The sequence below is a fragment of the Phycodurus eques genome, chromosome 2, assembly GCF_024500275.1.
Source record: "Phycodurus eques isolate BA_2022a chromosome 2, UOR_Pequ_1.1, whole genome shotgun sequence".
Taxonomy (NCBI): domain Eukaryota; kingdom Metazoa; phylum Chordata; class Actinopteri; order Syngnathiformes; family Syngnathidae; genus Phycodurus; species Phycodurus eques.
Window position 1 is genome coordinate 37,677,808 of NC_084526.1, and position 15,831 is coordinate 37,693,638.

A 15,831-nucleotide genomic window follows, 5' to 3' on the forward strand; every position below is an offset into this window, starting at 1 on the left:
GGGAATGTCTTCTTTTGTAAAACAGTTATGGATTACTAGGAAAACTATTTGTATCAGAATGCTTTCGTTAAAACGATCACACTGACATAAAATGGAATTTCTTTTGTTTTGTAATATAAGAATAGATCAGATTAAATGCTTTGTTAATATAATCAGCCAGAGCTGCAAGGAATGCAAAGTTATCAATGTCCTTTCACCATCGTTTCTGTCAGGCTGTGTTGCGTTTGTAGTGTATATTGGTTTGGATAAAAATGTAATTAATTTAGAAGAAAAGAATAAGCCGGAAGCGACACCTGCGTTACTTCCGGTTTAGCGTGATTTTAAGTTTGTTAAAATCTAATTATTTTATCTCGTAAAAAGGGGCACCATGTCTCTTTTTAGATGTGTAAAACTTCAGGAAAAAGTGACGAAAAACCTCTGTCTCGTAATCTGAAGGTTGCTACAGGAATTAGACGAGTTCTCGATAACCAGAGGTCTTTTGTCGAATCCAAACACACACAAATGATAGTTAGTGGATTTTTACAGAAAATTTCATGAGCTCTAACAGGGCAATCTACAGGGGAACAATGCAAAGAAAAAGCAAAACAAAGGACAGATGAACATTGGTGAAGGAGACTGACTTGTGATGTGAGGGTGGAAATGAGTAGGTGGAGTTGATGGAAGAAGGAGGAAGAAAGAAAAAACAAGAAAAAGAGTTCCAAGTGAAGGGCAGCCGCAGCCTGGGGGTGGCGCTAGTCGCAAGATGCTCGGCGCAGACGTGCGCCGCCCGTTCCCTTCCCAACGGAGCTTGCTCGGGAGTTGTCCAGGCACCCCCAGGGGTAGCTCGTGGCGCTGGCAGGGTGCTGGCAGGGTGCCCTGCGGCGGGGAAAGGTCTGATGTATCCTCGCCACCTCGTGGTGAGAGGTAGGGCTTCCTGGCTGAGCCAGTCTTTGGCAAGGTGGTCGTGTGAGAGGCCAAAGGGGGGGCTCCGGCCTTTATGCCCAGCCGAAAGTGGGCGTGTCCCCCCCCCCCCATCCTCTTTAATCCCTGTAATGAATGTTTCAATTGTATGTGGTTGTTGAGAATGCTGTAATATTTGCAATGTGGCATTTGTGTTGTGTGGGGTGAAACATCTCATCCAGTTCTGTCGACAAACAGATTTGACATCAGACATTCAAATTCGAAGTAATACAATCACGAGTGATATTGGTGTAGTGGTAAAGACTGTAGGCATTCGTGCAAAGTTCTTAAAAAAAAATCTCACACAACATTCAAATTCGGTGTAGCTATGTTTGTAGTAACTCTCAATCGCTTGGTACAGTAACTCTCCACCGCCTGTGGGTGTCGCTTGTGTCCCATCCATTGTCCCAGAGGTCTTCAGTTACATTTCAAAGGCCAAATGGTCCTTTTGAACTTTTATCTTGGCATGCGGGACCAGCAGATTTTCAAGCTTTTTGGGTCGGTATCTTGACCCCTGCACACCTAATCATTAGCCTGTGCATAGGTGGGGCTAGATTCATGAGGTCCGGAGACATAATAAGTCATCCGCGGTTATCACCAGCTCACCCTGTATTTAATTCACATTGTCTTTAGCCACACTGGCCAAATGACAATGCTCCAAGAAGAAGAATAATCTTTTATTGTCATGAACATGCATGCATGCACACGAAATTTGTTCTCTGCATTTAACCCATCACAGTGAACACATACACGTTAGTGGAACACACTGGAGCAGGGGGCAGCTGAAGCGCCCGGGGAGCATTTCGGGGTATCAGTGTCTTGCTCAAGGACACCACACTCGTGAGTCCGGGGGATGTTGGCGGATGGTCCAGTCGGGGTTTTGAACCTAGGGCCCCCACGGTGGCAGGCGATGATCTTAATCATTGGGCCACGGCTGCCCAAGGGACATGGCATGCACGGATTGTTCTCTCGATGCATGCAAGATCGTCATTGCGCCTCATTTAAAGGGAATGAATGAATTAATCCGCTCTTATTGGTGGCGAATAATGTTGGCTGTGTTTACGTCCAGCGGCGCGAGATTACGACAACCCGGTCTAACCCGCCTCCTCGCCCATTTATGACACGCGGCGTGCCTGATTTGCGCTAGTCTATAAAATAGAGATCAGATTCTTTACATTTGGATAGCTGGGATAGGCTCCAGCACGCCGCGACCCTAGTGAGGATAAGCGGTACAGAAAATGGATGGATGGATCATATAGCATGACATTTATTGTGTTTGTGTTTTGTTAGATGTGGATTTCGGGGAATAAACCCACTAAAATGCACCAGAGCAACCAAAATACACGTAATGTGGAATTATCGTTGCGTGTTTTATTGGAACAATGGTTGGGGGCCGGTGATTTAGGCCAATGATTAAAATGTAACTTTAGCACAGCAACATTGCATGTCACTAAAAATACCCACAATGAAAAATGGCTGTTTTGCAAAAGGCTGATGATGGACTGTTTGAAATACTGTCACTTCACAAAAATTGTATGGTAGAAATACATGAAGCAATGCAATGATTAATGCATTCATCTTTTTTTATGCTTCTACTTTACCGAATTCATTCTTCTCTCTGCAGTACCTTTATTATTTTCATCCATTACACCACACAAGAAAGAAATCACAAACACATACTGTATGGCCAAGGAGTGTAGGAGCTTCACAATATGTTACATCCCTGATCTGAATTTGGTTTTGGTAGATTTTAAGTGCCTTGCTCAAAGGCCCCATAACAGTGCTAATTCAGCAGACTAACATCTGTCCAGTAAGTATCGATCGGTCTGTTTGTCTTGCTTTCATTCTCTCTTCCAATAACATGCATTACACTGTTGTTTGTTGATGAATTCTCAAGCATATTAGACAGTTAGAAAGAGTACTATATTCTTCCAGGCATATACTGTACCATAGCCCAGTAATTCCCAACCAAGGTGCTGTGGCACTGCAGTGTGCCGTGAGAGATCATGACGGATGCCACAGGAAATAATCTAATTTCTCTTATTTCATCCCCCAAATATTAATTAAGTAAATATTTTTGTTTGTCTAGGGACATGTAGAATTAAATGCTCTTCACCATCATCCCCGAACTCCTCTCCTCCAAGCTTTTCCAGCTCAACATCTTGCCTTCTATCTGCCAGTTGATCTACAGCTTCGTGACGGGCAGAACATAGCAGGTGAGGCTGAGGGACACCACCTCATCCACATGCACCATCAGCACCGGGGCGCCCCAAGGATGTGTCCTCTCTCCGCTGCTCTTCCCTCTCTACACGAACAACTGCACCTCAACGCACCCGACTCCACAGTCATCGGCCTCATCAAAGACGGTGACAAGTCTGCGTATCGACAGGAAGTGGAGCAGCTGGAGATTTGGTGCGGCCGACACAACCTGGAGCTGAACATGCTCAAGACTGTAGAGATAATTGTGGACTTCAGGAAACAGCCTTCACCAGAGCTACACCTCACACTGTCCAACTGCACTGTGTCAACTGTTGAGACGTTCAAGTTCCTGGGAATTACAGTTTCTCAGGACCTGAAGTGGGAGACCAACATCAACTCATCCTCAAAAAGGCCCAGCAGAGGATATACTTCCTCCGGCTTTTGAGGAAGCACGGTCTGGCACAGGAGCTGTTGAGGGAGTTTTACATAGCAGTCATTGAGTCGGCAATGTGTTCACAGTCTGGTTTGGTGCTGCCACAAAGAAGGACGAAATCAGACTGCAATGGACAGTCAAGGCTGCCGGAAAAAATGTCGGTACCCACCTACCCACTCTTGAGGACTTGAATGCTGCCAGAACTAAGACAAGCATGCAAAATCCTCTTGGACCCTCCACATCCTGGTCACCACCTATTCCAGCTCCTTCCCTCAGTTAGGTGCTATCAAACAATGCAAACGAAAACCAATAGACATTCCAACAGCTTATTCCCTCTTGCCATCAACCTCTTAAGCAGGTGACGTACAATTTCATTGTAACATGCTGCCAATTTTGCACATCTCTGTCGGGATACTTCTACATTATTCGTACACTCACTGTTTTATCACACTGCAATCTTTGAATGCTGTTGTTGATTACTACTGGCCCCTTACTGTATGTGTGGCCACTTACTGTACCAAATCATTGCCTTATTAGTCACTTTGAATTGCTTTAAATTGCTTGAGGACAGCATCATTTGCACAATTACCTATATAGTTTTTATTTATTTGTCTTTCTTTTTTTGTCCTGTTCGGCTGTTAGGTGAAGCAGAATAGAAAATCTGTATCCCTTTCATGCCGGAACAGTTTTACTGTGTCACAGTGGAGTTTTTAAGCTTCCGCTGTGGTATTATAATTGAGGTTTATTGAGAATCGAACTTGATCAGTCGAACAGAACAAAGCACTAATTGTAAACAGGAGAGAAGTAAATCATTACATTATCCACAACAATGAAACATTAAATATGAGTGTTGCATGGGGCTGTAGTATTACACCCTGTGAGGGAAGGACAGGACAAGATAGAACAGGACAAGGACAGGAGAAGAAGCATGCAGGACAAGGGTCGTGAACCCGACTGTGCAACTGAAGTGTGGTGTTATTATGTGAATTATAAAAGTCTACAGGATGAGAGTATAAGTGAAGGTATACACACGCGATTTGCATATTCATGAGTTATTTGTCGCAGTAAGTGCGTGACCCCACACCCAGTGAAAGAGTCCTCGGAGTGTGTGACTGCGGATACATGCAAGTGAATTGATACCGTTTTACACTCACAAAGACTGACAGAAGTGTCCAGAATTCTTGGAACAGTTCATCACGTGTCCTAAAAACATTATTGTTAAATAGTTGTTGTAGGTGGTTAATTCCATGTTGTTCCCATGTAGTAAAATGAAGGGGTATATTATTAATTTCGAAATCTGGATTATGACAGATTGGGGAGAGCATCCCGGGAGTTAATTGAGATCCTGTCGATTTTAAACTTTGCCACGAAGCCGTTAAGGTGGATGCGATCATTGGGTTCTTGAAGCATTTATGGCGTTTAAGACCTGTGGAAAAAAAATGGGAGTTTTGGTAGTCTATGTTGTTGCAGTCTGTTTGTTCCAATTCTAGCCATGAATCACACTCCTCACTGTGGTGCAACCATTTGATGAGGTATTGTAATTGGTTAGCTAAATAATAGTGTTTAAATTTGGGAGCATTTAGGCCTCCCTCCTGTTTACTCTTCTGAAGAGTGGATAGACTGATTCTATTTTCTTATTTTTTGAATACAAATTTATTACAGCAGAATCTAAGGTTTGAAACAATTTATATGTGGGTTTCTTTTCAGCGCATGCAGCGGATAAATCCATAGCGTCCTACAGCTTGGAGGTGGGGTCCATTTTTCATGATTTTGGAGCCTCGTTTCACATGTCTGGCAATTGTCTTTATTTGTTCAAATTTGGCAGGCTTGTTATCACTTCGTTGTGTGTCATATTTCAGATATATATTTTATTTTCACTGTACAGGGCTGATTGTACTGATTGATTGTTAAGAATAAAGAACAGTCATGAAAATGAAGCGCACTAAAAAGCATGCAAATATGCAGACTGATGTTATGGTGAGTATTCATGTCATTCAATCACTCATTCATTCTCCACGTCATAGTGGAATGTGAACACAAACAGCTGTTTTATTGCACATCAGGCAGTTCAAAAAGCAGTAGTTTTCCTGGTATGCAGCGTGCCTATGTGGTTGGTGCCTTCCTGTCCTCTTTTTAAAACAAAAAAACAAAAAAAAGCGAGACTGAGTTTCACAAAGTTCTTATTTAACCCTCCCCCCCCCACACACACACACACCAGAAATTGCACCACAAAAATATGCATGCAAGAAAACGTTTGCACAAATTATTGTCAAATTATCATAGGTGCACGCACACGCACACGCACAAACAAGCGCCATCCAGAAGCGCTGTGGGCGTGTCTTTCCTCCAGCACGAGTAAATAGAGGCGCGCACGGTGATCCCCGCAAGAAATGACAGCGTCTCCTTGCTCCGGTGCCGGCACCAGCTATTACACATTTGCTCCATCACTGCACAGCTTCGAATTTACAGGTTTCGGGACCCGGCACAGATTATTCGCAACATTTCGGTAAGAATGTCTGCTTTCTTAACACCCTTTTTCGTTGCGATGGTTTCTATGAGTTTTTATTCATTCTTGGGCACAGTCCCGTATATAACTGAGAGCGTCGTTTGTCCGCTGAGAGCCACAGGTGTGCATCTTTTCCTGCGAGATGCGGGTCTCGCCGCCTGCTGTCTCTATGTAGCTTCTGTGTCAATCAAGTGGCTACTGAACTGTTGAACGCACTCCGCCTGTAGTGCCGAGTGAGCCCAAGGTAGGTTTGATGCAACCCGGGTTCCTCCACAATCACCGTGCGTGCAAAGTGCAAGCGTGACTGGACAAAAGACAATTGCCACAGTCGCGCACTCGTTTGTGATTACATCACGCGGCATTGCAAGCCATACGTATACAATTACATCGAGATGCCGCTTTACTGCTCCTCTCTTGTGTGTGCAGTGTCCACTGGCTGTCTGACTCTTAAGTCGTCACAAGTGCATTCTGCAGTGCACCCCACGAGTATACCACAGGTGATCGTTTCCCTTTTGGCAAGGAGAAGAAAGGCTTTACTCTTGTTTTAGGCAATTAAGTTTTTTTTCTTTTGTTTTTAGCCCCCTTATTCTACAGTTCTTACTGTTCGAAGATAAAACAAACAAACAAAAAAGTGTTTGGAAAATACGAACGTCAGTAAATACAATTAACCATAACAAGCACCCAGACAATAAGGGCCTCAACCAATCAAACACATCGGTGAACATATCTAAAAATACCAAGAACATATGCCTCCCATGTGTATTATTGCAACAAGATGAAACGATTCTCTTATACAAGGGAAGGAATTAGGGCTGCAACTAATGATTATTTTAATAATTTATTCATCTGTTGAGTATATATATTTTTTGGATTAATCAAAAAGCAAAACTTCCAAAAACTTTCCATCTGTTGATTAAAAAAACAGGACATAATTTCAAATTGCAGTACTGAAAATGCACAAACAAAAACTGATTATGATTCAGTGACAGTAACATGTCAGAAAATGGAAAAATATTGATCATTCTTTTTGGAGTAAAAGCATATTGCAAATGTCTCACAACACAAAGATAATCAGTCTGCTTTTATGGAGGCCTACAGAAATTTTAGAATTTGACTGTCAAGAGGCTGAAATTCTGAGGATTTGTACAATTTTTTTTTACGTTAAAACAAGGTCTCTAAACGATTAAACAAAATAGTCGTTGCTTAGTTTGATAATCGATTAGTTGTCGTCGGCAAAGGTTGAATTAGTTGTCGATTCATTGGTTAATTGTTGCACCGCTCAAAATAATAACATGTAGCGAATAAAGAATGCTCAAATATAAAATGATGTTTTCAGTCAAGACTTGAGAGTTAACACAGGGGGAAGTTGTGATTGACAGGAGTAGCCTACTGCCTATCATCAGGCTGCGGCTGCAGAATATTAGTCAGCTCTGACTTTCAGATGAGACTGAGGGTTGGGTAGGAATAAAAATATCCTCTTACAACACAAGCATGTAAGTGTACAGTACAGTAGTCACATGTTGAGAAATCGATACAGGGGACCCTTTCTCTTCTTTGTTTTTGTTGGTTAGCTTGTGGAGTTCCAATTGATTATTTTTACTATTTGGAAATGGAAAACGTCTGGCTGGCTCAATCCTACAGTGCATTTAAATATAGGTAGACTTCACATAAACGAGTCGGTATACTTTTGTGCTCTACTGAGCATAGTTTTTCTACAGAGGGGAAAATGAGAAATGTGTGCTGGTTTTCACGTTGAGTGTATGCTATCCTGTATTCGTTAACATCGCATTATATATCACAGGGTTAAAGAAAATTGCACTGTTATTTTTTTTCCCAATATCGTGCAGCCCCAGTAAATGTCATCGTCTGCATGTAATTACTAGTTGAGATGAACCACCAGCACAGGCTGTGAGCCAATCTGCATTTCTTCATGCAGATCTCTTTCATGTCAAGAACTTAATGTACAACCCCAATTCCAACGAGGTTGGGATGTTGTGTTAAACATAAATAAAAACAGAAGACAATGATTTGCAAATCATGTTCAACCTATATTTAATTGAATACACTACAAAGACAAGATATTTAATGTTCAGACTGATAAACTTGATTGTTTTTAGCAAATAATCATTAACTTGGAATTTTATGGCTGCAACACATTCCAAAAAAGCTGGGACAGGTGGCAAAAAAGACTGAGAAAGTTGAGGAATACTCATCAAACACCTGTTTGGAACATCACACAGGTGAAAAAGCTAATTGGGAACAGGTGGTGCCATGATTGGGTATAAAATGAGCTTCCCTGAATTGCTCAGTCATTCACAAGCAGCGATGGGGTGAGGTTCACCTCTTTGTGTCTCTTTTTGTCTTTGTGAACAAGTGCGTGAGAAAATAGTCGAACAGTTTAAGGACAATGTTCCTCAATGTACAATTGCAAGGAATTTAGGGATTTCATCATCTAGGGTCCATAATATCATCAAAAGGTTCAGAAAATCTGGAGAAATCACTTCATGTAAGCGGCAAGGCCGAAAACCAACATTGAATGCCCGTGACCTTCGATCCCTCAGGCGTCACTGCATCAAAAACTGACATCAATGTGTAAAGGATATCACCACATGGGCTCAGGAACACTTCAGAAAACCAATGTCAGTAAATACAGTTCGACGCAACATCCGTAAGTGCAACTTGAAACTCTACTATGCAAAGCAAAAGCAATTTATCAACAACACCCAGAAACGCCGCCGGCTTCTCTGGGCCCGAGCTCATCTAAGATGGACTGATTCAAAGTGGAAAACTGTTCTGTGGTCCGACGAGACCACATTTCAAATTGTTTTTGGAAATTGTGGCCGTCATGTCCTCTGGGCCAAAGAGGAAAAGAACCATCCGGACTGTTATGGACGCAAAGTTCAAAAGCCAGCATCTGTGATGGAACGGGGCTGTGTTAGTGCCAATGGCATGGGTAACTTACACATCTGTGAAGGCACCATTAATGCTGAAAGGTACATACAGGTTTTGGAGAAACATATGCTGCCATCCAAGCAATGTCGTTTTCTTGGACACGTCCCTGCTTATTTCAGCAAGACAATGCCAAACCACATTCTCCACGTGTTACAACAGCGTGGCTTCGTAGTAAAAGAGTGCGGGTACTAGACTGGCCTGCCTGCAGTCCAGACCTGTCTCCCATTGAAAATGTGTGGCACATTATGAAGCGTAAAATATGACAATGGAGACTGTTGAACCGGTTCAACAGTCTCCATTGAGACTGTTGAACCGGAAGCTGTACATCGAGCAAGAATGGGAAACCTACCTACAACTCAACAATTAGTGTCCTCAGTTCCCAAACGTTTATTGAATGTTGTTAAAAGAAAAGCTGATGTAACACAGTGGTAAACGTGACCCTGTCCCAGCTTTTTTGAACGTGTTGCAGCCATAAAATTCGAAGTTAATGATTATTTGCTAAAAACAATAAAGTTTATCAGTTTGAACATTAAATATCTTGTCTTTGTAGTGTATGTAATTAAATATAGCTCGAACATGATTTGCAAATCATTGTATTCTGTTTTTATTTATGTTTAACACAACGTACCAACTTCATTGGAATTGGGGTTGTACAATACTTTTACTCTTCACTGCAATTCCTCTGATGGCCACTGCATGTTTTCCATCTCACCACGTTGTACACAGGATCGAATGATTAAATCCATCGCTTTCAACAATCACAAAGCTGACACAATTCAATAGTCTGGCAAGGCACTTTTTGTGCATTGATGTCACTTCTGATCTGCAGCTGAAAATGATTTATCCAGTATGGCACTGCCAAGAGTATTTATTAGCCAAGTATGTCATAAACAGAAAACAAATTTGTTGTTTAGTTGGTGTACTATAACAAAAAAATGACCACCCCAATAAAATATCCATTTCGGATATATACACAAATGTAGAGAAGGTGCATAATTCAGAAATATAAAATGCATTAATTATGTCCGTGTCAATGATACTGGAACGAATGCACTAATAATCAAACGTCTGGCACATAATGCCAACGTGTCATAGTGAATTTATAAGTCAATTGTTTAAAATGTTGATGGCAAGGGGAAAAAAGCTGTTGAAATCACTGGCGGTTTTGGTGTCCAGTGCTCCACTGTGCCGACCAGGTGGAAGGAGCTGGAACAGGTGTGGTGTCCAAGGTGGGCTGAGATGAAGAGAATTATATCTGACTACTACTTGTACTTACTTCTTGCAAGTTGTGAGTCCTCAAGACTGGGTAGGGGGGTACCGATGAACAGTTAGTTGCAGTCTGGCTTTATCTTTCTTTTTGGCATCACCAAATAAGATGGTTATAAAGATAGAGATACTTTATGAATATAACCTTTATTAGTTCCACACTGGATAAATTTGCACGGTTTCACCAGCAATAGTGGGTCCAAGAAATTAAATTTAGCATGCAAGGGGGACACAGAGAATGTAAGCAGTAATATGCTGTAAGCACAGGTCATAAATAAATGAGAGATCATAAATATCGGGATTGAAATTTTCAGTAAAGAAAACCTTTGTGCTTTTGCACATCGCACAAATTTTTTTGCACATCGCACAAAATAAAAAATAACAAACTATCTAATGTTCTGGTTGTACGTTTGGCAGGAAGGAGCGGTGGAACAGCGTGGGTGTAAAATCTGTCGCTGAAGGAACTGTACAGTGCTGTCGGAGTGTCTTGGAGGGGTGGGCAGGGTTGTCTAGCATGGATGGGAGCTTAGCCATCATCTTCCTGCTCCCTACTGTGCCAACTGAGTCCAGGGAGACAGAGCGAGCCCTCTTGACATGTTTGTCCAGCCTCTTTTTGTCGTGAGCAGATATGCCTCCTGCCTAGCAGACCACTCAGTAGAAGATGACTGATGCAACCACTGAGTCATGAAGGTTCTTCAGGAGTGTGTCCCTTGAACACTGAAGGACCTAAGCTGCAGGAAGAGTCTGCTCTGACCTTTTGTGTAGACAGCTTCTATGTTGTCGCTCCAATGCAGTTTATTGTTTATGTGAACACCCACGTACTTTGTACTTGTAGGTTGAGAAGTTTGAGAACCTTTCAATGTCCATTCCGTGCATGTTCAAAAGTGCATGTGGAGAGTGACAGTGCCTGGTAAAATCCACCACCACCAATGTTGAGGGGGTTTTACTGAAACCACTCCACAAAGCTCTGGGTAAGTTCTTTGTACTCTTAGTCGTCTCCGTCAGTAATGAGGCCCACAATGGCAGCGTTGTCAGAGAGCTTCTGCAGGTGACAGGTAGGGATGCTGTTGCCGAAGTCTGCTGTGTAAAAGGTGAATAGAAGCCAGGACAGTTTCTTGTCGTGTCGATGTCGGGAAGCATGTAAGACTTGCACCCCTTATTTTCATAATACAAGACTGTACAGCGAAATGAAGGTGCACTCGCAGGACATAAATGAAAAGAATAAATACAATAATACATTTACATCACTCTCATACCAGCATTCATTCACTTACCACAAAGCAGCATCACTGTATGTGTTGGGCATCTAAATAAGATATTTGTCAGATATTGCACATTAATTCGGTTTTATGATTTAGTTTTAATTTATTGTTCAGTGTGATTATGGCATTGGGTTAGAAACTATTCAAGAAGCGTGTGGTGCATGTGTGAATGGATCTAAATCTCCTTCCAGATGGCAACAATTCAAAAAGATGGGGGCAGGGGGAAGCGTGGAATGGGTGTTGGAGGATGTTGTGTGACCTCTGCAGGCATCAAGAAGTCAAATTGTCACTCAGGGGCAGTAGCTGCGAGTTGTTGATGTGTTGTCCATTTTTTAAAATTCTCTGCAGGATCCGTAGGTCAGAACACTTCCAATATGTGATGAATGATCACAGAACTCATTCATTTACTGCTGTGTAGAACTTTGGTGGCAAGACTTGCTTCCTCAGCAGGCACAGAAAGTAAATTATGTGCTTGGCCTTTTTGATGATGGTGTTTCTTTTGGACTTCCACTGTTCTTGAGAGACTATAGTTCCAAGGAACTTAAAAGTCTGGATGCTTGACACAGTGAAGTTGGGCAGTGTAAGGTGTAGCTGTGGTGGAGGATGTCTCCTGAAGTGAGTCATCTCTACAATCTTGAGCGTGTTGAGATGCAGACTTGTCAACACCATTGATGATGGCAATGTCCGTGCTGTCATCTGCAAACTTCAACGTTGAGGTGCAGTCATTCATGGAGAGAGGCCACATCCTTTGGGGTTATCGGTGCTGATTGATCATGTGTACGAGGTTGTTTCCCCCAGCCTCACCCCTTGTGTCCTACCTGTCAAGAAGCTGTTAATCCACTGGCAAATACTGAGCTGGACCATTGACGTGTTCCAGGGAGAAGTGCAGACCCATGTTAACTACATCCTTCCCAGATCTGTTTGCCTGATAGGCAAATTGCAGGGGTCCAGCAGGTGTCTTGTAATGTTTTTCCAGTCGTCCAATACTAGATGTTCAAATTATTTCATGACCACAGACAGTATTGCCATTCAGTCATGAAATGGCAGTTTTATTGGGGACTGTAATCACAGTAGAGCATGTAAAGCAGGGTTTGACTTCAGCCAGTTCCAGAGATTTAATGACGAGATGCGTGGCGACCACACACCGACACACGCACACACACACACACACACACACACTTTCACAAACGGATATAGGATGTCCCATTGTACATATATTTGTTTAAACGGCCAGTTGAAATTTCAAAATCAGAAATGTATGAAGTCGAGATCGTCCTATAATTCCAGTTTTCATTCATTGGTCCACTACAAATTGGTCCACATTTTTACCACAAACTATCCAGATTTAAGTTTTTCCTGCATGGTGAAATTAGATTAAGTAAACAGTGATCAGTCACACCCAAAGCTGCTTGGGGGACAGAATTATTTTCATATTTTAGAGTGATATAGCACTAAACCTGATGTTGCGCTCCCTGGTGTGACACTCAAAATACTGATTTATGTTTTGGCAGTTCATGGTTGAGTTTTTCCTCTGTTGAAGTCTCTGATAATAATAAGGAGCGGGTCTGGGTGTTCTTGTTCCAATTTAGTGTAGCTGTTTACCTCTTTTTTTGTTGAAGGTAAACAAATAAGTATTTGAACAAATGTTTTTTAACTCTGGTGAAAGTGGAAGATGATCCAAGTATTGTAAGCCATCTTTTGAATGGTTACATTTTCCCCTTGAGGCACCAAACACAATTAGCTGTCTTTTGAATCTATTAAATTGTGTTCTTGTTCGTATTCAATGCCATACAATCACACTGCACATCAGAAAATCTTTGCATTAAACACAAAACAATACATTTGTATTTGTTACATGCACCTGTGTTTCTACGTTTATTTGGGTAATTATCATACTGTAAAATCTCATCCATTGTTCTCTTCTATACTCTATGAAAAAGTTGCAAGCGACCCTGCAAGTGAGGAAGAAATACTTGTTCTAAAATCCCTTCCTACTCACTTCTCAATTTGAAACTTTCTCATGAAAGCACACGACTTTTGGCAGCTACGAAGCTACAATTTTCCAGTGTAGGTTGTAGTTTCCACTCGTTGCAAACACACACAGAAATACAAAGGGAAGTCCTGGAAGAGGGCTGGCATCAGGGATGAGGGCAGACAGCCAACACACACAGTTTACTTGACAAAAAAACAAAATTTTGGAGTCTTAAGAAAATGTGTGTTTCCTCTGGTCAGGCCTGCTGGCTGATCATTGTGATGCCCTGTGTTCTGCATGTGAAGAATAACCACACCACTGTCTAGGAGGTTGCACAGGCAGAATTCAAAACTAATCCATCCAATTAGGTGTGAAATTGTTAAGAGCAGTTGTTTTTCTGTCTCCACTATCTACTCTGCTATATAAGCTGCCCCTAAATCAATAGGTTAATAAATGAAATAAAATGTGCAACAGGACTTTTATCTAACACTTAATGCAAAACGACCCCTGTCCTGACATTAAAACAGAACAATGGCTCTTGCTCTGTTTGACAGAAAAAATATTTACTGAATGTCATACCACTTGAGGTACATAAACACAGTGTATTCAGTAACTGTTAACAGACATGCCTGTCAATATTCCCATTCATCCAGTTCATTACATTACATTTGTCCTCCAGACTGTAACATTTGGATCAATCAATGATGAGGTAAGAGCTGTCGATATACATGTAAACTTGAGAACAAAAAAATAACTAAAATCAGCTCAACATATTAAGCAGATTAATATTTGCCCAGGTTTGATATTACAAGTAATCGGTACCCCTCTCACTCCAATCTCCGAAAAATATGTACTTCAGAGTCATTTCGTTGTTTACCAAGTAATTATTCATGCATGACAACCCTTGCCTTTACCTCTCAGAAACAAATGCTGGCCTCCAAAACAAAGTAGGAACAACAATGGTGGAATATATGGAGACACACAGAAATAATCACTGTCATGTCTCCTCATCCACTTTCACACAGAGTTGACTCTGGTGAAAACACTGCTGGCATTTTGTAGCAGAGAAGTCAAGTGTGAAGCCGCTGCAGGGACTTTTTGAAACAGGCCAAGAAAGCCTCAGGAGTGATTAGTAGAGTTTAAGCAGAATCACAGTAGGCATGGTGCTGTCAAAAGAGATAATGAAGCATGTCAGTGTACAGAAAAGAGCAGATCTCCACAAGAACCCTCACACTGCTGGGCTAAGCCTGTGAACCCAGTGTTATTAATGGAAGAGACACTCACATTTGCTTCTTGGTGATCTTGCTTGCTCATCGACCTATATTTGCCAAGATATGTGTTTGGACACGCAAACGCGACTAGGAGGGGAAGAGCGTGTGTGTGTGCCTGCTGTTCATAATGATGATGATGATGATGATGATGATGAGCAAGTGCAATCACGATTAACATGACATGCCTGATGGTTTGTTTTCCAAGAGTTGGAAAGATCCAACCAGGAAATAATTTTGAATCTTGTGTGCAAAATGCCAGATGCTTTTGTAGTTTTAAAGGTCACTAGTCCAAGGCACTGTTTGTCACCCTACATTACTGGTAAATCAGGTGGCACTTATGTCAAAGTCCATATACTGTAACTAGGTAATGAATATAACCTTCTTCTTTTCCTTTCGGCTTGTCCCGTTAGGGGTCGCCACAGCGCGTCATCCTTTTCCATGTAAGCCTATCTCCTGCATCCTCCTCTCGAACACCAACTGCCATCATGTCTTCCCTCACGACATCCATCAACTTTCTCTTTGGTCTTCCTCGAGCTCTCTTGCCTGGCAGCTCCATCCTCATCATCCTTCTTCCAATATACTCACTATTTCTCCTCTGGACGTGTCCAAACCATTGAAGTCTGCGCTCTCTAACTTTGTCTCCAAAACATCGAACCTTGGCTGTCCCTCTGATGAGCTCATTTCTAATTTTATCCAACCTGGTCACTCCAAGAGCGAACCTCAACATCTTCATTTCCGCCACCTCCAGGTCTGCTTCCTGTTGTCTCTTCAGTGCCACTGTCTCTAATCCGTACATCATGGCTGGCCTCACTACTGTTTTATAAACTTTGCCCTTCATCCTAGCAGAGACTCTTCTGTCACATAACACACCTGACACCTTCCTCCACCCGTTCCAACCTGCTTTGACCCGTTTCTTCACTTCCTGACCACACTCACCATTGCTCTGGACGGTTGACCCCAAGTATTTAAAGTCCTCCACCCTTGCTATCGCTTCTCCCTGTAGCCTCATTCTTCCCCCACCAGCCCTCTCA

General features: G+C 42.1%; 1 protein-coding gene across 1 annotated transcript in view; it reads left to right on the forward strand.

The window, feature by feature from the left end:
* Window positions 1–5,936: 5,936 nt before the first annotated feature.
* Window positions 5,937–15,831, forward strand: part of cemip (cell migration inducing hyaluronidase 1) — a 127,859-nt gene continuing 117,964 nt past the window's right edge. The window contains exon 1 of the mRNA XM_061670568.1: window positions 5,937–6,077. The gene's annotated coding sequence lies outside the window, so the exon portion shown is untranslated. The remainder of the gene's footprint in view (window positions 6,078–15,831) is intronic.